This window comes from Mesoplodon densirostris, chromosome 10 (genome assembly GCF_025265405.1).
Source record: "Mesoplodon densirostris isolate mMesDen1 chromosome 10, mMesDen1 primary haplotype, whole genome shotgun sequence".
Taxonomy (NCBI): Eukaryota; Metazoa; Chordata; class Mammalia; order Artiodactyla; family Ziphiidae; genus Mesoplodon; species Mesoplodon densirostris.
In genome coordinates, this window is record NC_082670.1 from 14,090,747 (window position 1) to 14,102,153 (window position 11,407).

Here is an 11,407-nt window from a genome sequence, read left to right on the forward strand (position 1 = left end):
CAAGTCAATTTTTGGACGTATATTTTCATTTCTGTTGGGTAAAAACCTCAGGAGTAGAATTGCTGGGTTATAGGGTAGGATTAAACTAGGTTTTATAAGAAACAGCCAGACCATCTTCCAAAATTGTTATACTACTTTATACTCTCAGTAACAATGTATGGGAGTGCCTGCTTTCTCCTTCTGCACTGTGGTTTTATTTCTTGTTCACTCTTTAAGATCCAGCCTTTTGGGATCTGAGCTTTATCTAGGGGTTCCCTATAACACTCCCAGCTTGGGTGGACCCTAGACTTCATCTCCTTCTCTGTGCCCTGAGTATCGATCAAAACAGAGATTAAAGTTCACCAAAGCTGCAAACACCCTTAGGATAAAAGCCAGTTTCAGGCATGTACCAAGTAGGATTCCTAGTATCATTTCATTTTGGCATCTGCAAATTCCTTACTTATTTGCAAGATCCTGAAAGTGTTAAACATATAAAATTATCCAGAATTTTTAGTTGTTTTTAATAGGAGGGATTCATTTCGCATTTTAATCAGATTAGATTTCATTTAGGACATCTAGTCTGCCATGCTGTCATAATTGGAAGTCTCCAGAATGTGCTTTAAAAAATGTAAAGCAGATCACGTTACATTTCTGATTAAAATTTTCCAATGGTTTTGTATGGCACTTAGAACAAAACTTCAACTTCCTAAGTTGACCTTCAAGGCCCTAGGTTACATGACCTGTGCTTACTCCTGTGATTTCATCTTAAAACAGTACACTCCTGCTACATTGGCCTTCTTTCTGGTCCTCAGACACAGACAACTTTTCTCCATCTTAGGATATTGCTGATTCCTCCACCTGGCTACCTCTTTCATATCTTTAATATCTCAGAGAGACTTTTCCTGACTTTACCATCTGAAGTAGCCTCCCTCACTACAAATCACTCTTTATCCCCACAATCTTATGTTATTTTCTCATAGCTCTTATCACTATAAGAAATTGCATTATTATTTCCTTATTTATTTGTTTGTTGTCTGTCTTGCCCCGTTAGAGAATGTAAATTCCATGAGAGCAGAGACTGTATCTCTTTTGTTTCACTGCTGTTCTCCCAGTGCCTGAAATTGTACTGATAACCTAGAAGCACTTAGTGAAGAATAGTTAAATGAACAAATGAACTGGTCTGCAGGGTCTAACCTTTAACTATTTACTGTAAACGTAGCCGTGCCTAAGTATGTAAATATTAAATTTCCATTTAGAAAATAAACTACTTTCCTTTTATTTCTCCTTTACCTAGTGTTACTTGGATTCTTAAACAATTTACTATATGTGCGTATTATCTATGAATTGCAGGGGTATTCTTATATGTTAAATAAAGAAGATGTTGGTTTTCAAAGGGTTGAGAATCACTGTGCTACGAGCTCATGATTCCCTAGAGTCTAAGCACCAGACCCATATTTGTCCAGTATTCTACTGAACATCTTGTCCTTAGACACTGCATGGCATTCTAGACGTGTCCAAAGCAAATATCATCATCTGGCTTCACAAAACTTCCTCCCTGTGCTTGGTTCCTGAGTGCTACACTCTTGGTCACCATGCCCCCAGCCCCACCATCATTTAATTCATCAAAAGTATTATCTTTCTACCTCCTTGACATAACTAATGACTATCTATTCTTTTCCATCCCCATTTCCTTGCCTTAGTTTAAATGCTCATCATCTTACCCATGGAACCTTGAAACATTCTACTTTTGGGTCTTCTTGCAACCCTTCTATCACTCTTATTCATAGACTATATGAATATCAATCATATTATGGATATGGAATAAAAAAGAGGCTACTGTGCATGACATTGACCATATTACAAATTCACATTACACGACCATCTTTCTAACGTTTCAAATCTGATCACATCCCTGGCACCACATTGCCTGCCAAAATAAATCCATCCCCCTCGGCATGGTTATACTGCCCTGTGTTACCAGGCCCCATCTTAGTTCTTTAGCCTCTTCCCCAACTCCATCCATGTCCTATACTCCAGCCATACAGACCAAGTCTGCAGTTCTCAAGGCATGTTCTTATGCGTCTGAATGGATTTGGACATGTTTCCTCAGCCAGAGTCATTCCCGCCCCACCTCCTCTTATTTGCTGTTGATATCTATCATCATCCTCCAAAACTTAGCTCAGCCAATTGGTCCCACCATGGAGCTTTTCCGCATTTCACCAGGCTGGATTGCCTGGGCCTGAAATCTTCTCCTATATGTCCTTGAATCATCACACTTGCTGTGCTGTACTGTAACTCCTCATGTACATCCCCCAACTGTAATGCCAACTTCTCATAAAATCACAACCAGCCCCATGTTCATAAGAGACCAGACATAGGATTTCCCTGATGGTGCAGTGGTTAATAGTCTTCCTGCTAATTCAGGGGACATGAGTTCGAGCCCTGGTCCAGGAAGATCCCACATGCTGCGGAGCAACTAAGCCCGTGTGCCACAACTACTGAGCCTGCGCTCTACAGCCTGTGAGCCACAACTACTGAGCCTGCATGCCACAACTACTGAAGCCTGTGTGCCTAGAGCCCATGCTCTGCAACAAGAGAAGCCACCGCAATGAGAAGCCCACGCACCACAAGGAAAAGTAGCCCCCGCTCTCCTCAACTAGAGAAAGCCCGTGCACAGCAACGAAGACCCAACACAGCCAAAAATAAATTAATTAATTAATTTAAAAAAAAGAGACCAGACACATAAGAGATATGTAACAAACATTCCTTGAGTAGATTAATGAATCTTGCACTTGTATGGTATATTTCTTCTAAGGAATATCATTTCCAATGTCTGTTTTATGAGCTTGAATTAATATTTCCCCAAGGTACTTGAGGCTTCTTTTATACATCCTTAGATTGGAATTTAATTAAACCATACATAATATAATTACTGCATATCTGCCACAGGCAAAGCAATATGGGCTTGAATACAAACAAACAAAAGACAGAATCCATAGTGTTGTGAAGCTCACAATCTTATGAGGACATGATGGCCTCATAGAACTTTAGAGCTGGAAGAGATTTTTGCACTGTAATCCAACCCATCATTTTACAGGACAGGAAACTGAATGAGGAGCAGTCTGGAAAGCAGGTTGTAGTAGAATCAGACTAGAGCCAAACTTTCCTAGTGGGAAGAATACAACACACACACACACACACACACACACACACACACACACACACACAGAGGGAGAATGCTGTAAGTGCAGGAAACTTTCATATTTAGCCAGTAAATGACACCTATTTTAAAAATTGGAAATGCTAGTAAAGTGATGAGGCCGTTGTGTAGCCTCAGACAAGTAATTTAGACTCTGTGCCTCCATTTCCTCATTTATAAAATAGGGATAATAATGGCTACCTTCCGGAGTGTTGTGGGAATTATAAATGATGTATGTGAAACACTCGATCAGCTACGGATGCTTTGCAAGCAACGTAAAACCCAATCTACATCTTAAACAAATAAAAGGTTTTTAAATATATATTTTAAATGTATATTAAAAGTCTAGACAGAGGAATTTGCTGGCATTAATCCAGTGGAGGTGCATCCCTGAAAGTTTCTTGGCCTTTTCTTTATGTTTGTGGCCTCCTGGTGGCCACATAAGTGTTAAAGATCCTGACATCATGCCTGCATTCAAGACAGGAATGAGGGGGAAAGGAGAAAGGTCCTGCTGGACGTTTATCCCTTGTTATGGGGACAGCAAGCTCACCTAGAAACACCCAGCAGAATTCTGATTATCTCAATGCTATCATATCACCATCCCTTGTTAGACAAAAAGCTACAAAAGCAACTGCTTGGCTTTTAAGCATCTGTAGAAGGGATGTCAGGAGAAAGGGAGAGGGGAATAGCTTTTCAGCAGCCAAGGAACAAGACCTTCCACAGGAACCTACCATATGAGAAGCTTTCTAATGGGCAGTTATTGAAATTTTAAATGAACCTTCGAGGTTTGCTATGAATCTATGCAGTCGTCTTGATTTCTGTGCCCTAAAACAATGAACTTCTCATTCTAAAGAGTAAACAAGAAAGTACTGGCTGGCTTTGGTGTGTGGTCTGTGGCTCCACCATGCCACACCTTCTGCATTTCTTGAGATTGCCCTGGGATGATGGGGATTTGGTGACTTGCGTCATGAACTCCATTATTTTGTCATTAGCCTTCAAGGTAAAATTCAAATATTAAGCTGGTCTTTATTTTTAACATCTTGGATTTGGAGGTAGAGGAGATTAGTTGAAACCCCCAAAACACACTGAAGATTGTGAAGCAATGAAAATGTAAGTGGAAACATGAAGAATCAATGCGTTCTTTATCATCCTTAACAGCTTAAATAAAATGACTGACTATTCTCAGAGTCAAAAATAATTCAGGATTTAATTGGCAAGGGTATTTTAAGGTTCTGTCTTTTTCTATTTTTCTCCTGCCTTGGTGAAGCTATGAATTACGTTGCAGGCACTGAGCATCTTGAAATAGTAGTTACTAAGACAACGTCTTGAATTAAGAATTAATTGAATTTTTAAAAACTCCCCTCCATGCGCACACAAACATATTGGTATTGTGCTTCTCATTTTGCCTTTGCACAACATCTTCCTGAGAGGAGACTATATTCTTTAGATTCTGGAAGTTAACATTTTCACATCTCCATAAGTAAGTAGAGTCCTTTCAACATAACAGAGAATCTTTTTCCTAAAGGAAAGCTACTTACTATACAGAACGGAGTCATATTATATACTCAGTAGGTCTCCAGACTGGCTTCCACCAAATTATAGTAAATAGCTGCTATTATGTAAAAGTTGATTCCAGAGTTGCCATGATTATTTTTCAACAATGCCTGGGCTTGTTGACTGTTTGCTTTTCTTAATTTCTTGTGAGCACAAGGTTCCTCTAAAGTGGTAAACTATGCGCCTTGAATTTGAGCTATGTAAGAGCTGGCAGGTGCTACTGATGATATGAACTAAATATTCCAGCAGAATGTTTCCATTCTCTATGGAAACATAAGCCTTCCTGTAGACACGGAAGCTTAGGGGCAAAAGGCAAGAACACATGAGTCAACCTACTTAATGTTATTCATAGAGAATCAAAGCACAGATTAGGTAAGTCAGTTTCCCAGGACTGTAAGCTAGTGGCAGAGGTAAAACAAAATCCCAGGTCTTCATAAGCTTGAAACTCCTTCACACCTTTTTATGGAGATAATATGCCAATGGTCTTCTCCCCATCAGCTTCATTCCACACCTCCATGCTGGGTGTCAGCCACTGTACTAGGTGCTATGGATGCAAAAGGGATTGAGACATGATCTTGCCCTTAAAGAGCTCATAATCGTTAACATCTTTGAGAGGAATGAGAAAAATGGGAACGCCCTGATTTAAATAGAGTCATCTCTGCCCATATAAGAGAGGGAACAGCAGTGGTGGTAGTGATTTAAATTAAATGAAGCCTATTCTCTTACTGATTCTGTCTGCTCTAAAAAATCTTTCTCAAAAGGTCAGTTAATGGCTTTGTGTCCAGCAGAATGAGAAAACAAATCTTGGCTCAGCCTTTTACCTTTTCGCATCTCAATGTCTTTATAAATAAGGATGATGACAATGCTTAATCCCTAGACTTGTGACAATAATAACACAGAACCTCTAATGTGTGCATTAAGGGGAGAACTTACTATACACCAGGTGGCCTTCAGAGAATCTGATTTTCCTCTTATATTTATCCAGCCCCATTTTTCCTCCTTCAAACAATTTGCCCTTTGAGGCTACAAGAAAACTTTCCTCAGTACCCTTCCTTTTATGCCTCTTGGATCTGGTGACTCCCAAAACTGTTGGCAATGCAAAGCCCCTAGAAATTTACAAGAGTGACTGTGGGTTAGGGGTGGGGGTGGGGACAGCTGAGTAGGATGTGTGGAATGGGGAGATGGGAAGAGACTTGTAGCAGCAGCCACTGCAGACTCCTTAGCCATGATTGAAGTGTGGCTGCCAGACCTTCAATCCAAGCCAACTCTAGAGCAGCCGATTGAATATAGAGCCTTCAGCCCCAATGTTCAGGATTTCCACTCCATACTCATTTCTCACCCTCTGCCATATGGGTACCTAGAGGAGCTAGTTTAGCATGATTTAGGCAAATGTCATCCTCTACACTGGGAATAGTTGGAATCTTCCTAGGTTTTTAAAAAAATTATTATAAAATAATGATGGTTTTCTTTCTTGTAAAAAGAATACAAGTCATTTCTAAACATCAGAAAAAGAAAACTATTGAAATATAAACACTTAATATTTTGAAACTTGACCATCTTCTAAACACAAGCATGGCAGTGGATTGTTGAAAAAGGATTTGATGTGTGAATTTCAATATTTCACCACTGTTGCAGGAAAAATGCTTTTCTTAGCTTAAGCTTTTAAGTGTCACAATAATAATAAATATATTCAGAAAATTCATTTGCATCATTTCAGGTATCTTGATTGGTATGTATATTATTGGGTATATTTAGTATAATATGTATATTTTGTGCCCATAAATTTGGGAAACATAAGTGAATATACATATATCAAGGAATATTTGATCTGTAATTGTAGTAAATTAATACCTAATACTCTATGCTTTCTGGACATTGTGAAATACAAAACTAAATGCCCTCAAAGAGCTCAGAGTCTAGCTGGGGAAACAACCATTTCATTGCTGCCAGAAACTGACCTCATTGTCTTGCTAGCAGCTACGGACTGTGGTCCAAGATTCTAAAAAAAGACATCCCAACTCGCAAATCAACTCCAAGTTATAGAAGAAATACAGTTGCACATTTCAGTTCTCTTTCTCTTCTTTTTCTGTCTCTGGTGCTACCCCATCTACTGCCTACTCAAGGAGAAGTGTGTTGCTGAGACTCTGTCCTACTCACACATTAAAATGTAGGATGGAGGACATTTTTCACATGGGTCAAGCCATTTGGGTTTTTTAATTTTTAGATTATTCATAGAAATTTTTGCCCTGAATTACCTAAATATCTGCCTTAGTTCTTTAATTTTATAACTGTACTCATAGGATAAGATTGAGTCATATTCAAAAGAATGTTTGTTGATCTACTTATCTGGTACACCAGAAAAGAGAGCCATATTTATCCAAATCTGAGTTGCTTGGCAACTGCATCAGCTTTCCATTCTAGTTGTTTCCATTTCCAGCTGTGGATGGAGCTGTTACAGTGCAAGGATTGAGCTAACACTCACATATTCACAGGAGGCCTAGAACTAAGGCCAGCCTGAGCTATGCACTCAATAGAATCAATGCTTCTGGCATTTATAAGATAATAGGCTCCCAGATTTGAAAGGGGCCCAAAATGTTATTTAATCTAAGTGCCATCCTGTCTGTAACTTCACTGCTGAGCTCTGGACCAAGTGCTGCATGCACATCTGCCAAATTCACTGAACTATTAAACTCAAAACTTTTTTCAACAATGCATTAACATGCTTGAGTTTAAACAGATGGTGAGATTTCCAAATAATAACAATGTTTATATTTCAACATTTTTTGTTCTCTGATTTTCTTAAAAGGACATGCATTCTTTTTACAGTGAAGAAAACCATTATTGTTTATACCATCTTTGGACAGTTTTTACCCATAAAAATTCGTTCATAGACTGAGACAAAAATCTCTCTCTTAATTCTCCCCATTAAAGATAGTTTACCTGGGCTTCCCTGGTGGCGCAGTGGTTGAGAGTCTGCCTGCCGATGCAGGGGACACGGGTTCGTGCCCCAGTCCGGGAAGATCCCACATGCTGTGGAGCGGCTGGGCCCGTGAGCCACGGACGCTGAGCCTGCGCGTCCCGAGCCTGTGCTCCACAACGGGAGAGGCCACAACAGTGAGAGGCCCGCGTACCAAAAAAAAAAAAAAAAAAAAAAAACCCAAAAGATAGTTTACCTGTTGGTGCCTTATAGATCAAATCTAATTTCTATCCCATATGACAACCTAGCAACATTTTATCCTCATGTACCTTTTTCCTCCAGGCTAAATTCTCCTTTTCTTTTTTTTTTGTTTTTTTTTGTTTTTTTCTTTTTGCGGTATGTGGGCCTCTCACTGTTGTGGCCTCTCCCGTTGCGGAGCACAGGCTCCGGATGCGCAGGCCCAGCGGCCATGGCTCACGGGCCCAGCCGCTCCGCGGCATATGGGATCCTCCCAGACCGGGGCACGAACCCGTATCCCCTGCATCGGCAGGCGGACTCTTAACCACTGCGCCACCAGGGAGGCCCTCTCCTTTTCTTTAATCAAACCTCACACACATAGTGCCAAGTCCTTCATGATCTTGATCACTCATCTCTAAATTCAAACTAGTTTTCATATGTTGTTTTTAAACTGGGACTCTGAGAGTAGAACATAGACTTCCAGGAGTCACAGAGTAAATTGGGACCATGCCTTAACTTGACTTGATGCCATGCTTAGTTGATACCATGCTTCCAGTAAGGCAACTCAAAATTGCATGACCTAATTTTTTTTTCCCAAGGGATTTTTGCCCTGTCTTTTTAAGAGTCTTTGTGTACAGCTACCCTCAGTGGGATAGGGAGGGTGGGACGGAGGCTCAAGAGGGAGGGGATATGGGGATATATGTATACATAAAACTGATTCATTTTGTTGTACAGCAGAAACTAACACAACATTGTAAAGCAATTCTACTCCAATAAAGATGAAAAAAGAAAAAAATAATAAAATAAAATTTAAAAATAAAAACAAGTTTCCAATTTGATAAGCAAAAAAAAAAAAAAGAAAATTGCATGACCTGATTGATACGAATAACATTTGAAGTTCTAGGCTCTGGGGTTACACAGCAAAACATTTGTATTCCCATACATACAAGTATTATCCTCATTTTGCAGAGTAGGAAACTAACTCCCAAAGTGAACATATAATTCCCACCATTTATACACACACACACATAGAAAATGAGGTGTGGAAGAACACAGAGGTAACTACAATCAACAGTGTTTTCTGAGTGGCACAGAGACTTGGGAGTTTGGGAGGCTTCTTTTTTTTTTATTATATACCCTTTTTTTCTACCAAAAAATTAATCCAGTTTCAGTTATTATTTTTTTAATAAAAGTCTGATTCATTATGGTTTTAGTAGGGGGGAAAAGGATAATTGTGAAAGATTAAGGACATGAACTTAAATTTGTTACCTAAAAGAATAAAGACACATATAAGAGATTCTGAACTACGTTGCTGGTGTCTTTTGCATTAAATACAACATTAGTGTTCTCTTCGGGAACTGAGAGCTAGCACTGAACACCCTCAACCCTCATCCTCTTTTCCAAGGCATTACCTGGGGCTATGGTACAGTATATATAGATAGATAGATAGATAGATAGATAGATAGCGCTTTTTGTGTTGAAGCTCTTCCCATGTAAGACAGAGGAACTTGCTACATTTTTTTTTTTTTTTTTTGCGGTACACGGGCCTCTCGCTGTTGTGGCCTCTCCTGTTGCGGAGCACAGGCTCCGGACACGCGGGCTCAGAGGCCATGGCTCACGGGCCCAGCCGCTCCGCGGCATGTGGGATCTTCCCGGACCGGGGCACGAACCCGTGTCCCCTGCATCGGCAGGCGGACTCCCAACCACTGCGCCACCAGGGAAGCCCACCACATTCTTTTTAATACTTACATTGTATAGTTCTGCAGATGTACTATATCTGATTTAAGCAGCCTCCTGTTGATGGACATTTGTCTTGTTTCTAGCCTTCACAGTTGAGAGCAATTATTTTAACTTAATTAATTCAAAATATATAACATGTACCAAGTGCCAAGCTGTGTTCCAAGCACTTTACAAAAGTGAGCTCATTTAATCTCTAAAATAATCCATTGAGGTAGGCACTGATACTATCATCCCTGTTTTACAGATGCAAAAACAGAATAGAGCAATGAAGTGACCTGCCCCAGGTCACACAGCTGTAAAAGCCAGAGCTGGAATTCAAACCCAGGCTGTTCTGGCTAAGAATCCATCTTAATCTTTGATAGGCTTTGATTCCTCTCCATTGCTGCAACACAATTGTCTCTTCCTGAAGTAGATCGGTTGCTAGGCAGAAGGAATGAAAGATGCTTTTAGTAGCCAGCATTAGCATGTGAAAAAAAAAAAACTGAGAAGAGAAAAAATAGATGACAAAATACATCAAGAGCCACTTCCATTCCACTCTACCAGGCTTATTCCCAACAATTTCTGCAAAGCATTTTGAAAGGCAGACAGACCAAGCCCTCCCAAGTGATAAGTTCCCCTACAAGTATGAAGTCATTTCAACCAGACATTGAAGAAGTGGAAGTGACAGTCCAAAGATCATTAGGTTTTTTTTTTTTTTTTGAAGATGTTGGGGGTAGGAGTTTATTAATTAATTTATTTATTTTTGCTGTGTTGGGTCTTCTTTTCTGTGTGAGGGCTTTCTCTAGTTGTGGCAAGCAGGGGCCACTCTTCATCGCGGTGCGTGGGCCTCTAACTATCGCGGCCTTTCTTGTTGCGGAGCACAGGCTCCAGAAGCACAGGCTCAGTAGATGTGGCTCACAGGCCTAGTTGCTCCGCGACATGTGGGAATCCTCCCAGACCAGGGCTCGAACCCATGTCCCCTGCCTTAGCAGACAGATTCTCAACCACTGCACCACCAGGGAAGCCCCAGATCATTAGGTTTTAAACCCTGTAGAAAAACAGTACAGACACTAACACAATCTTGCATAAACCTTCATTGGAGTGCACAATTTTAAGTTAAGGGTAAACAGTCTAATTTAGATTTTTTAAAAGAAGAATTTGTCTCAAGAGATCTTTTTTTTTTTTAATCAGAGCTACAATTATAGCTTCTCAGTCAGAAGAGAAGTAATTCTGTTGTTCTGAAAAGCTCAAAAGCCAAAATGCACTCAATTCTTTTTCCCAGATGCAGCGCAATTGGTTCTCTGGTGCCAGTTTTTAAGTTTCTTAAAGATGACATTGCATGCTGCCAGTAGTAATACTATTTGAGTCATGATTATAAGTCTTGAGGGGAACCTTGTCAACGCTTTGGGTTTTAAACTTGACAAACTCCACCCTCCCATTCTCAAGTGGTAAATACAAAAAAATAACTGCCAGTTTCTTTTAGCACATACAACGTTAATTAGTTCACTGCTCTAATTTTACTTCTGGTCTTTGGTACAGCTGAAGCTTTGCTGGTATATTAGTAACGACATAAACGTTTGCACATCTTTGAAAGTTTGAGAATATGAATCACCTTGAGAGAAATAGCTTTGATCGGAACACAAGAGTTACACCTGAACAATTTCTTTGTTGTTGTTAATGGTGCTTGTAATGCAATTTGAACTTAAGAATGAAAAAAATTATAGAGAATAAATGAAGAGAGGGAGTTCATGCGAAGTATATGCAACTCTTGGTAATCAAAAGAGAAAAATTCAGAAAATGAA